The 9272-nt window shown below is 40.1% G+C and overlaps 1 long non-coding RNA gene across 2 annotated transcripts; it reads left to right on the forward strand.

The window, feature by feature from the left end:
• The first annotated feature begins 539 nt into the window (after positions 1-539).
• On the forward strand, positions 540-4767 carry LOC134443397 (uncharacterized). Of its 2 annotated transcripts, none has more exons than XR_010033654.1 (6): positions 540-1363; positions 1750-1780; positions 1948-2018; positions 2779-2844; positions 2988-3056; positions 4454-4767. It is a non-coding gene; the product is annotated as an uncharacterized LOC134443397 (long non-coding RNA). The 2 variants fall into 2 exon arrangements; XR_010033653.1 differs by having other exon boundaries at positions 540-870.
• The last annotated feature ends 4505 nt before the right edge of the window (positions 4768-9272 follow it).

The raw sequence follows: 9272 nt of genomic DNA on the forward strand, positions 1-9272 counted from the left end.
CGAAAACCCCCGGGGACCCATGGGGGCTTGTCTGGAAGCTGTGTCCAGTGTTATGCAGATTGGATTATGCTGATGTGCTTCTGCTGTAATAGATTTTCAGACTTGCTAATGCGTCATCCCTCCTATTGTAGTCCCTCAACCATGACCAGAACTTTAATAATTTGGCATCGTTGTCCAGAAATTTCTGAGAGGCTTGTGGTGAGGAACAATGATGTGGCCTAGTCCACTTTTCTGGAAGATTCTGAGAGAAGTCTTGTTGAGTTTTTCTACCCTTCGAGTGCTTCCTGGTGAAGCATGTGGAAATAGTAAGTAATGGGGTTTGTGGATGGAACTCACTGGAATGAACTCAACTTCCAGCGATATTGCTCCAAAAATTACATATATTGATTTTTTATTAGATTGCTTGTGGTAATAGCAATTGAGATACATATGGTAGAAAAGAATAATTCATGAACATCAAGAGAATGAGAGGAAAGTCTGCACATATTTATGAAGCCGAAAAAAAATTAACCCAGAGCATTCACTGAAAAAAGAGGGAATGGCGGGTCTTTGAATTAACCTATATAAAGTAAATAGATGCAAAACAATTCATTAACATTCCTTGAGTAAACATGATTTCATCAAATAAGGATAATGTGTTCTTGGAGACTGCTGAATTGGCATGTTTCTAATGCTTTGAATGAACATGATTAAGTTGTGTCTGGGGTGGCCTCCAGTCCTGAGGTGGCGCTAGTGCACCACTTTCTAAGACAAGAAGAAGCCGGAAAGTTTCAAGCCAGAGAATCGTTCGCCTCAGTCAGCCCGGTCCTACTCTTCAGTCTCATCTCGCTGGAATAGTGTTGTCATGTGTGAAGATATACACGAAATTGAGTAAGTAACTGAAGTACTTTCATTTATGGTGGGCGATGTACTACTGCTCTTGTGTCTTTTGTGTGTGGAAGCTGAGCTTAGACTCTACTACATTTACCCGCGCAGTGCTCTTTGCTTAGTAACAGGTGCACTGCAAACACATGCAGTTGGCTATGCCCCATGTCATTTTAGAAAAGAATGGAAAATATGTACATTTAGGATATTCAAAGGATGTAGTAAAAACTGCAATCTACAATCTAGCTGGTTATCTTCAGTTAATAGCTATATTTGCGCGGGAGGGTCTGATCCGTTAATGGGGGAGGGGTGGTGAGGGGTATGCACAGAACTAGAACTTGATCGAACACGTTGCATGCTCACGAGAACAGAGGGCTGGCGTCGTTTCGGTGTGTTCATTTTAAGCCAAGTATTCTATTTTTAAAGTTTTCTTTTCTTATCCAACCCAGGTGTTTAATGCACACATGCACTTGTGGTCTTAACCGAAGATTAATGAAATGTAAGCTTTCCTGCACACGAAGTCAAAGAACAACCGACCTAGATAGAGTGCATATAACCTGAATTTAAACTTTGCACAGGGAATTGGATGAAACATGTGGGAATAGTATCCTATTTATTGAAGTGCATATCACTTTTTTTTTAGTTGCACTTATGGTGCAATGCAAAGCATGCACTGCCTTATCTCGTTTTACTTTGCCTATATCTTCCTCTTTTAAGTGGAGCATTGTTTACAAGTAGCCTAGTTTACAGAATGCATGCTCCTCATTCACGAATCCTGTGCTGTTTATTAAATGCTTAACCTCACCAATTCCTTCTTTCTTTCTTTCTTTCTTTCTTTCTTTCTTTCTTTCTTTCTTTCTTTCTTTCTTTCTTTCTTTCTTTAAGGACTTCTGCTGCACTGTTCGAAGTCTGTAAGGTAAGACATTCAATGCTGATTGTCTATAAGGTTTTCATATTGTTTTTATATTGTGTGAATGTGTGTGTGTGTGTGTGTGTGTGTGTGTGTGTGTGTGTGTGTGGGGGGGGGGCTTTTCCCTAATGTTTATGATTTGTCAATCCTTTGGGCTCTTTATGCCTTTTCAGATCAGTGCTGAATTCAAAAGAATAACCACAGTTCCCCTGCAATCCAAGCAACTGTTGCTGAATTGGCTGATGTAAGTTTCTGTATTTTTTGCCTGTCTACTTGATGGTTCCTGAGCAGAAAGCCTTTTTTACTATTGAGTTACACCCATGCATGTTAAAACCCCATAGAGAGGATCATGATCTGCCTTAGTAGTCATGGTACCAGTACATTCATATGCATGTTTCTTTTGGTGGCAGTCAGCTTCCCAATGTTGATGCCATTCATAGAATCCCAAAACAAATCAGTCCCACCACCATTTTTGACCGTAAACATGGGACTATTTTCTTTATACGTCTCCCTTGGCTACTATCACACATGCTTGAAACAATATAAAGCAAATGTGTTCATCATGGTTTCATCAGAGACAAACAGACTTCAGATATGGATTGCTGGAACCATGTCCTGTGGTCTGATGACACCAACATGAACACATTTTTTCGGATGGTGTCAAGCATGTGTGATCTTAACCAAGTGAGTAGTACAAAGTAAACTGTCCCATGCTCATGGTCAAGAAGTGGTAGTGGGACAGACATGGTTTTAGGCTGGATGCATGGCGTCAATATTGGAAATCTGAATTTCTCCAACATGTACCATGACAATTGAAGCAGATCATGATACAGTCTGTGATTTTAAAGGCGCAGAGAGTGATTTTTTTAAGTAGTTTATTTCCAGAACTCATGCTGCACAGGTTACAAATGTTCTCCTTTTCTTTCTTTCTTTCTTTCTTTCTTTCTTTCTTTCTTTCTTTCTTTCTTTCTTTCTTTCTTTCTTTCTTCCTTCATTTCATTAAGTTGTACAAGATGCACCATTTCTGAGGACTTCTGGCACAGTGGCCTGCACTGTTCAAAGTTTGCAAGGTAAGACATTCAATTCGGATTGTCTTAAATGTTTTGATTTGTGAATTACAGCATTTTATCTCCTTTCTTGAATGTGTGTGTGGCTTTCTCCTAATGTTAATGATTTGATTGTTAAATCCTTTGGGCTCTTTATGTCTTTTCAGATCAGTGCTGAATTGAAAAGAATCACCACAGTCCCACTGCAATGCCCTGCACTGTTCCAAGTCCACAAGGTAAAGCATTCACTTTGGCCACAACCCTACCCAGTGCACCTTAACAACTTGACTCCTGCTTTAAATTAGCTGTTACCTGAAAGGGGGTGACTAAATATTCCAGTGGTATAAGGAGCTGCTTCTCGAATTTTTATATTTAAATTTTGTCGTACTCTGACCAGTGAATATTAGATTATTGCTTAGTACTAGAATTGGAGTTATCTGAGACAAGATGATCTGATCTGAGAAGTTTGATGACTACCTCCCTGGTGTTCCCACGCTCAGTGTGGAGTGTGACACTAGTTAGTTTGTATGCATTGTGCTATGCTCAACATGACATTGAGAGGCTTCAGTTGAAAGTGAGCAAGCTATCCCACGGTTTCCTTATTCCAATACACTTACTACACAATGCATGTGCAGCTAAACAAAAAGAAATATTAATATCTTCTATGTAGAAACAAAATGAACACTACTATGAAGTGTATAATATCTCAGAGCACTTTGTTGACACATGTTTTTCTCTCTGATGGGTGGGGGGTAGAAATCAGAGTCCACAGAGTGCACCAGCTGTGTTACGCTTTTCATTATATTGCCCATTGTATGTCTGCCTAGAATATTGCATGTTTTATTTTTAATCACTTAAGTTATCAGGGAAACGTATTGAGATGGGGAAAACTGTAATAACTTCTTATTTCAGCCCCTTGACAGATAAGCCCTGCATGCCATATTACTGCACGCATGCACAAACGCCAGAGAGGTTCTCAATTCATCTCAGATCAGAGAATATCAGAGAGCAGAGAAATGCAGTAGACTTTTCCTTCAAAGTCTCCTCGCAAGGAACAGTATATATCGTACCTGTATATGCATAATGAAACTTGTTCTCTTAATTGAGACGAACTGATCCTTACATCTCTGTGCTCTGAAACACCTTAAATAGAGGATTGGCATCACTGATTGTCTACTACAAGCCCCTTGTAGGTCCCAGCCAAGGACACAGTAGACCTGGGGTGTTGTTCCATATGAGAGTGAACTTTTTTCATTGGCCTGGGCCCACTGGTATTCCTGTGACACACCAAGGTTCATGTCAAAGTCTTGTCATGCTATGCAATGATCTTGCAGGCCATATAAAATTACTTCATGGGTCACAATTGGCCCTGGGTTTGAGTTTGACATCCCTGCAGAATGAAGGCAACTACACAGCTTTGGCTCTGGTATTTGACAACCTCAGGCCAATTCACACCAGCGTTAAATCATCATCCAGGTCCCACATCAGAATTACAACTGAGAATCTTGACAGTGGAACAGAGGACATGCTTTGGACTTTGCACTAACCTACTGCCCAGCTTAATGTTGATGTATTTGTTAATTCAAATGGCTTGGTTAATTTGTGTTTATTTACTTTTGTCTGTGTTGAATAGGTCATGGATGAAGTTGCCGTAGACGAAGCAATTGAAGACATCACTATTGGAATCTGCTCTGACAGAAGATTGGGCATCCCACCCAAAGGACATTGTCAGTTTTAGTGTATGTCTGTCACACACGTGACACCCAATCGGAAAGGACTCTTTTTTTCAGCAACTAAAAAACAGCAGTTATTTTTGTTTCTTTAAGTGAAATGTACCTTTTTTCTAGAGATCAATTTGCTTGTATGCACTTCCAGCTCCTTGCTGGTTTAAGAATAGTACTTGAGTGTGCATATGTTTTGTACATACTGTGTTGATTTTGACCCAAACTAAAGAGAAACAAAATACCAAGACTAGACTTAAATAAGACTGGGTAATAACACAAATGTGGTCCACAAAGAGGACAACCAAATGAATGGTGGACTGCCAGATGCACGCGCACATGCATACAGTATACGCGCATGAACGCACACACGCACACCTACAAGTGTGGACTAATGCACTTAGTCAATGAGCTAAAAGAACTGTATGTAGAGTGAATTTTATTTGTGTCCGATGTGTGCACATGAGTGCTAATCCAGCCAGAGAGCACTTTTTCACAGCAACCAAACAAATTATTTTCTTAAAGGTGCACTGTGTAGGATTGTGACCAGAGTAGGCAACTATGCTGCACATTGAAACGGTGCTGCCTATTACCAACTGTGTCCTTTTCATTAATATTTACTTAGTAATAAACGCAAATGTATTAGTATGACCAAACTTCAGTAAGTTTACTAAAAATCTGTATTTGTAGAAATTAAAAATGACAGCCAGTATAGAAGATTCCTCTCTTTCCTCCTCCCCCTTTCATGTATGGAAAGAGCAATTTCCCCAGTCATAACGACAACTTAAAGTTTGGTGGTGGTAAATATTCATGAAAAATGCAACATTTGTGCATGGGCAGCATGAAATCTCAAAATAAACTACTGAAAATAATACACAGTGCACCTTTAAAGCGAATTGGACTTTCTTTTTGTTCACAGACTCTGCTCGTTGTATTTCCTGCTCGTTGATTGGTCTAAGAGTAGCAGTTATTTGTGACTGTCCTTATGTTTTGTATATCTGTGTGCATTTTACATGCGTACAGTGAAAGTCAATACATTTAATCACAGAATTCTTACTCCTTTTTTTGTTTTTGTTTGCACATGCCTGTACATCAAATTGTGATCTGCAATGCATTTGTATAGCCTAGACCTAATATTTTTACCATATTTTTTATTTATTTATTTTTTTTGGGGGGGGTTGAGACTAAAGAATCATGTTACTGAAATGTAGCTGTATGCATGATTCCATCACCTTCAATAAACATGAAAAAAATACTTTCAAACTATGTCAAAGTTTTGTGTTCTTCCAACATATTTTCTGGTTAATGGAATACCAATTAATTGTTTAGGATTAAGGTGATTTCATCACCTCTGATTTAGGTGAAAAAAACATTTTGTGACAATTTAAAAAAATCACATTGTTCCAACACATTTTTATGAGGCTGGAACATGAATAAGTTGTGTTAGGTTGAGGTGATCCAATCACCTCCGTTTAAGGTGATAAAATCACTTAAACCTTATAGTCGGGGAGGAACGGTAGCCTACCATGCACCCCCCCCACAACAAAACGCCATATGATTTTTTTTGATCGTCAAGATGTCCTGAATAAGAATTTGAGTGGTAACAGTAATATAACTCACTCCCACTATACTTTTCACATCATATTGTATATGACCCCAGAATGCCCAATGCATTAGTAGTACACTGCCAAGTCCTCTAGAGCCATGATTCAGTTGGTTATCATAGCTTATGATATACCATATGAAAGCTTGGAGTCTGCAGTATACATATATAAAACTGTATTTAGTGTAGCTTTTTGCATAGCAACGGTTGCTAGGCAAAGCATCTTCCTTAACAACCAGCATCAGTGACACAGTTCCTCTCTGATTACATTGCGCTATGATGTCTGGATCTAGACCACTTTTCCAAGGTTCAACATGACTTGTTTAAACCTCCAAGATGTCCTTAATAAGAATTTGAGTGGTAACAGTAATATAACTCATTCCTATACTCTTGTACATCATATTGTATATGACTCCAGTACGCTCTACACGTTTTAGTTCTACGTATGTAGTAGTAAACTGCCAAGGCCTCTACAGCCATTGTGCAGTTGGTTATCATAGCTTGTTATGTACCATATGAAAGCTTGGAGTGTGTAGTTTATGAATATTACATATGTATAGTGTAGGCCTATCTATGACATTTGGGAAGATAGACTTGGTTTATGATATGATGTCTGAGAGCTCTGATTTTTTTCGATTCTTTAAATGACTCCCTTCCACAATGTTAGCCAATTGTGATATATTAAAATATTGTAGTTTTTAAATTATTTAAAGGGTTTTGAGAATTAATTAGCGCATCATAATTAGGAATGGGATTTATCCGCCCTCCAAAACGACTTTGAAATAACTGACTGTGATATTTTTAAACAAGTTGCCACCAACAACAACCAAATAGACATTGAGGAGTATAAAGATACAGTCACATCCTACATCACCAAATGCATAGACGACGTCACAGACACAAAAACAATAATCACTCGAGCCAACCAGAAGCCATGGCTGACAGGGGACGTCCACAGGCTGCTGAGGGCAAGAGACAAAGCCTTCAGAGCTGGGGATAAAGCGGGCCTGAAAACAGCTATGGCCAACTTGTCACAAGGCATTAGAAAGGCAAAGCAAGAATACACACAAGCAGAGATGCACGGAGCCTATGGAAGGACATCCAAGCTATCACTGACTACAAGCCATCACCTCGGAGCAGCAAAAACAACAACACATCCCTGCTGAACGACCTCAACAGCTTTTTCACACACTTCGAGGAACAAAACAAGACCCACCCACAGAATACCTGTGTCTACCTGTTGATAGCATGAAGAGGGCTCTCAGGATCAACCCACACAAAGCAACAGCCCCAGACAACATCCCTGGACGGATGCTGAAAGACTGTGCTGAGGAACTAAAGCATGTCTCCACTGACATCTTCAACACCTCACTACAACAAGCCATTGTCCCCTCCTGCTTCAAAGCCGTCACCATCATATCGGTACCAAAGAAGTCATCTCCATCCTGCTTCAACGATTGACTTCAGCTCAGCATTCAATACCATCATACCCCAACAGCTGATATGCGAACTGGACAATATGGGCCTCAGCACCTCCCTCTGCAACTGGCTGCTAAACGTCCTGTGCCAGAGACCACAAGCAGTGCATGTTGGTAACAACACTTCGGACACCATCACGCTGAGCACAGGAGCTCCACTAGGGTGTGTGCTAAGCCCTTTACTCTTCACCCTGCTCACACACGACTGCAAAATATCCCACAGCACCAACCACCTGGTGAAGTTTGCAGATGACACAACCCTGACGGGTCTCATCACCAACATTGATGAGAAACACTACAGGACAGAGGTGGACCTCCTAGCCAAGTGGTGCAGTGACAACAACCTCCTACTGAATGTCAGCAAGACAAAGGAGATTGTTGTCAACTTCCAGAAAGGTCACCACCAACTCCTGCCACTGACCATCGATGGTGCTGCTATGGAGAGGGTGAGCAGCACAAAATTCCTTGAAGTACACATCAGCGAGGACCTCTCCTGAACCACCAACACTGCATCACTGGCCAAGAAAGCCCAGTAACGCCTCTACTTCCTGCGCAAACTGAGGCATGCCAGTGCCCCACCAGCCATAATGACCACCTTCTACGGAGGAACCATTGAGAGCATCATCACCAGCTGTATCACTGTAAAGTGCACTGTGGTGGTAGCAGTGAGAGTGAAATTGAAAGTGATTGGTCAAGCACAGACAGTGACAGTAGCAGTAAATGAACTTTCCGCCTTGGACTATACCTTTCCCCAAATGTTCAATAAACTTTATTTATGATTCAACCGGTTTCCTTCTATTGGGGTCTTGTGGTCTTGCGCACCAACTTGCATGGACTGTGACAGTGACACAGGCCGTACAGATTGCAACATTGTCAATAGTTTTAGTAGTTAGTGCTTACATCACATTAGGGTTTGGACTTTTCCAAATTGTTAATATATTTCCTTTTAAGGTCTTTATGTAAGAATTGGTCATTTAAAGAATCAAGGGGAAAAAACCCAGAGCTCTCAGACATCATACCACTAAACCAAGTATATTTTTCCCAAATGTTATGAGTACACCAAAAAATATGACAATGTTCTTAAACTACATACTCCAATGTTTCATATTGTATATAACAAACTATGATAACCAACTGCAAAATGGCTGTAGAGGCCTTGGCAGTTTACTACTACATAGAACTAAAACGTATAGAGCGTACTGGGGTCATATACAATATGATGTACAAGAGTATAGTAGGAATGAGTTATATTACTGTTACCACTCAAATTCTTATTAAGGACATCTTGGAGGTTCAAACAAGTCATGTTGAACCTTGGAAAAGTGGTCTAGATCCAGACATCATAGCGCAATGTAATCAGAGAGGAACTGTGTCACTGATGTTGGTTGCTAAGGAAGATGCTTTGCCTAGCAACCGTTGCTATGCAAATGTGTACACCAAATCTATTATAATATATGTATACTGCAGACTCCAAGCTTTCATATGGTATATCATAAGCTATGATAACCAACTGAATCATGGCTCTAGAGGACTTGGCAGTGTACTACTAGAATGCATTGAGCATTCTGGGGTCATATACAATATGATGTGAAAAAGTATAGTGGGAGTGAGTTATATTACTGTTACCACTCAAATTCTTATTCAGGACAT

This window comes from Engraulis encrasicolus, unplaced genomic scaffold, assembly GCF_034702125.1.
Source record: "Engraulis encrasicolus isolate BLACKSEA-1 unplaced genomic scaffold, IST_EnEncr_1.0 scaffold_316_np1212, whole genome shotgun sequence".
Classification (NCBI taxonomy): Eukaryota; Metazoa; Chordata; class Actinopteri; order Clupeiformes; family Engraulidae; genus Engraulis; species Engraulis encrasicolus.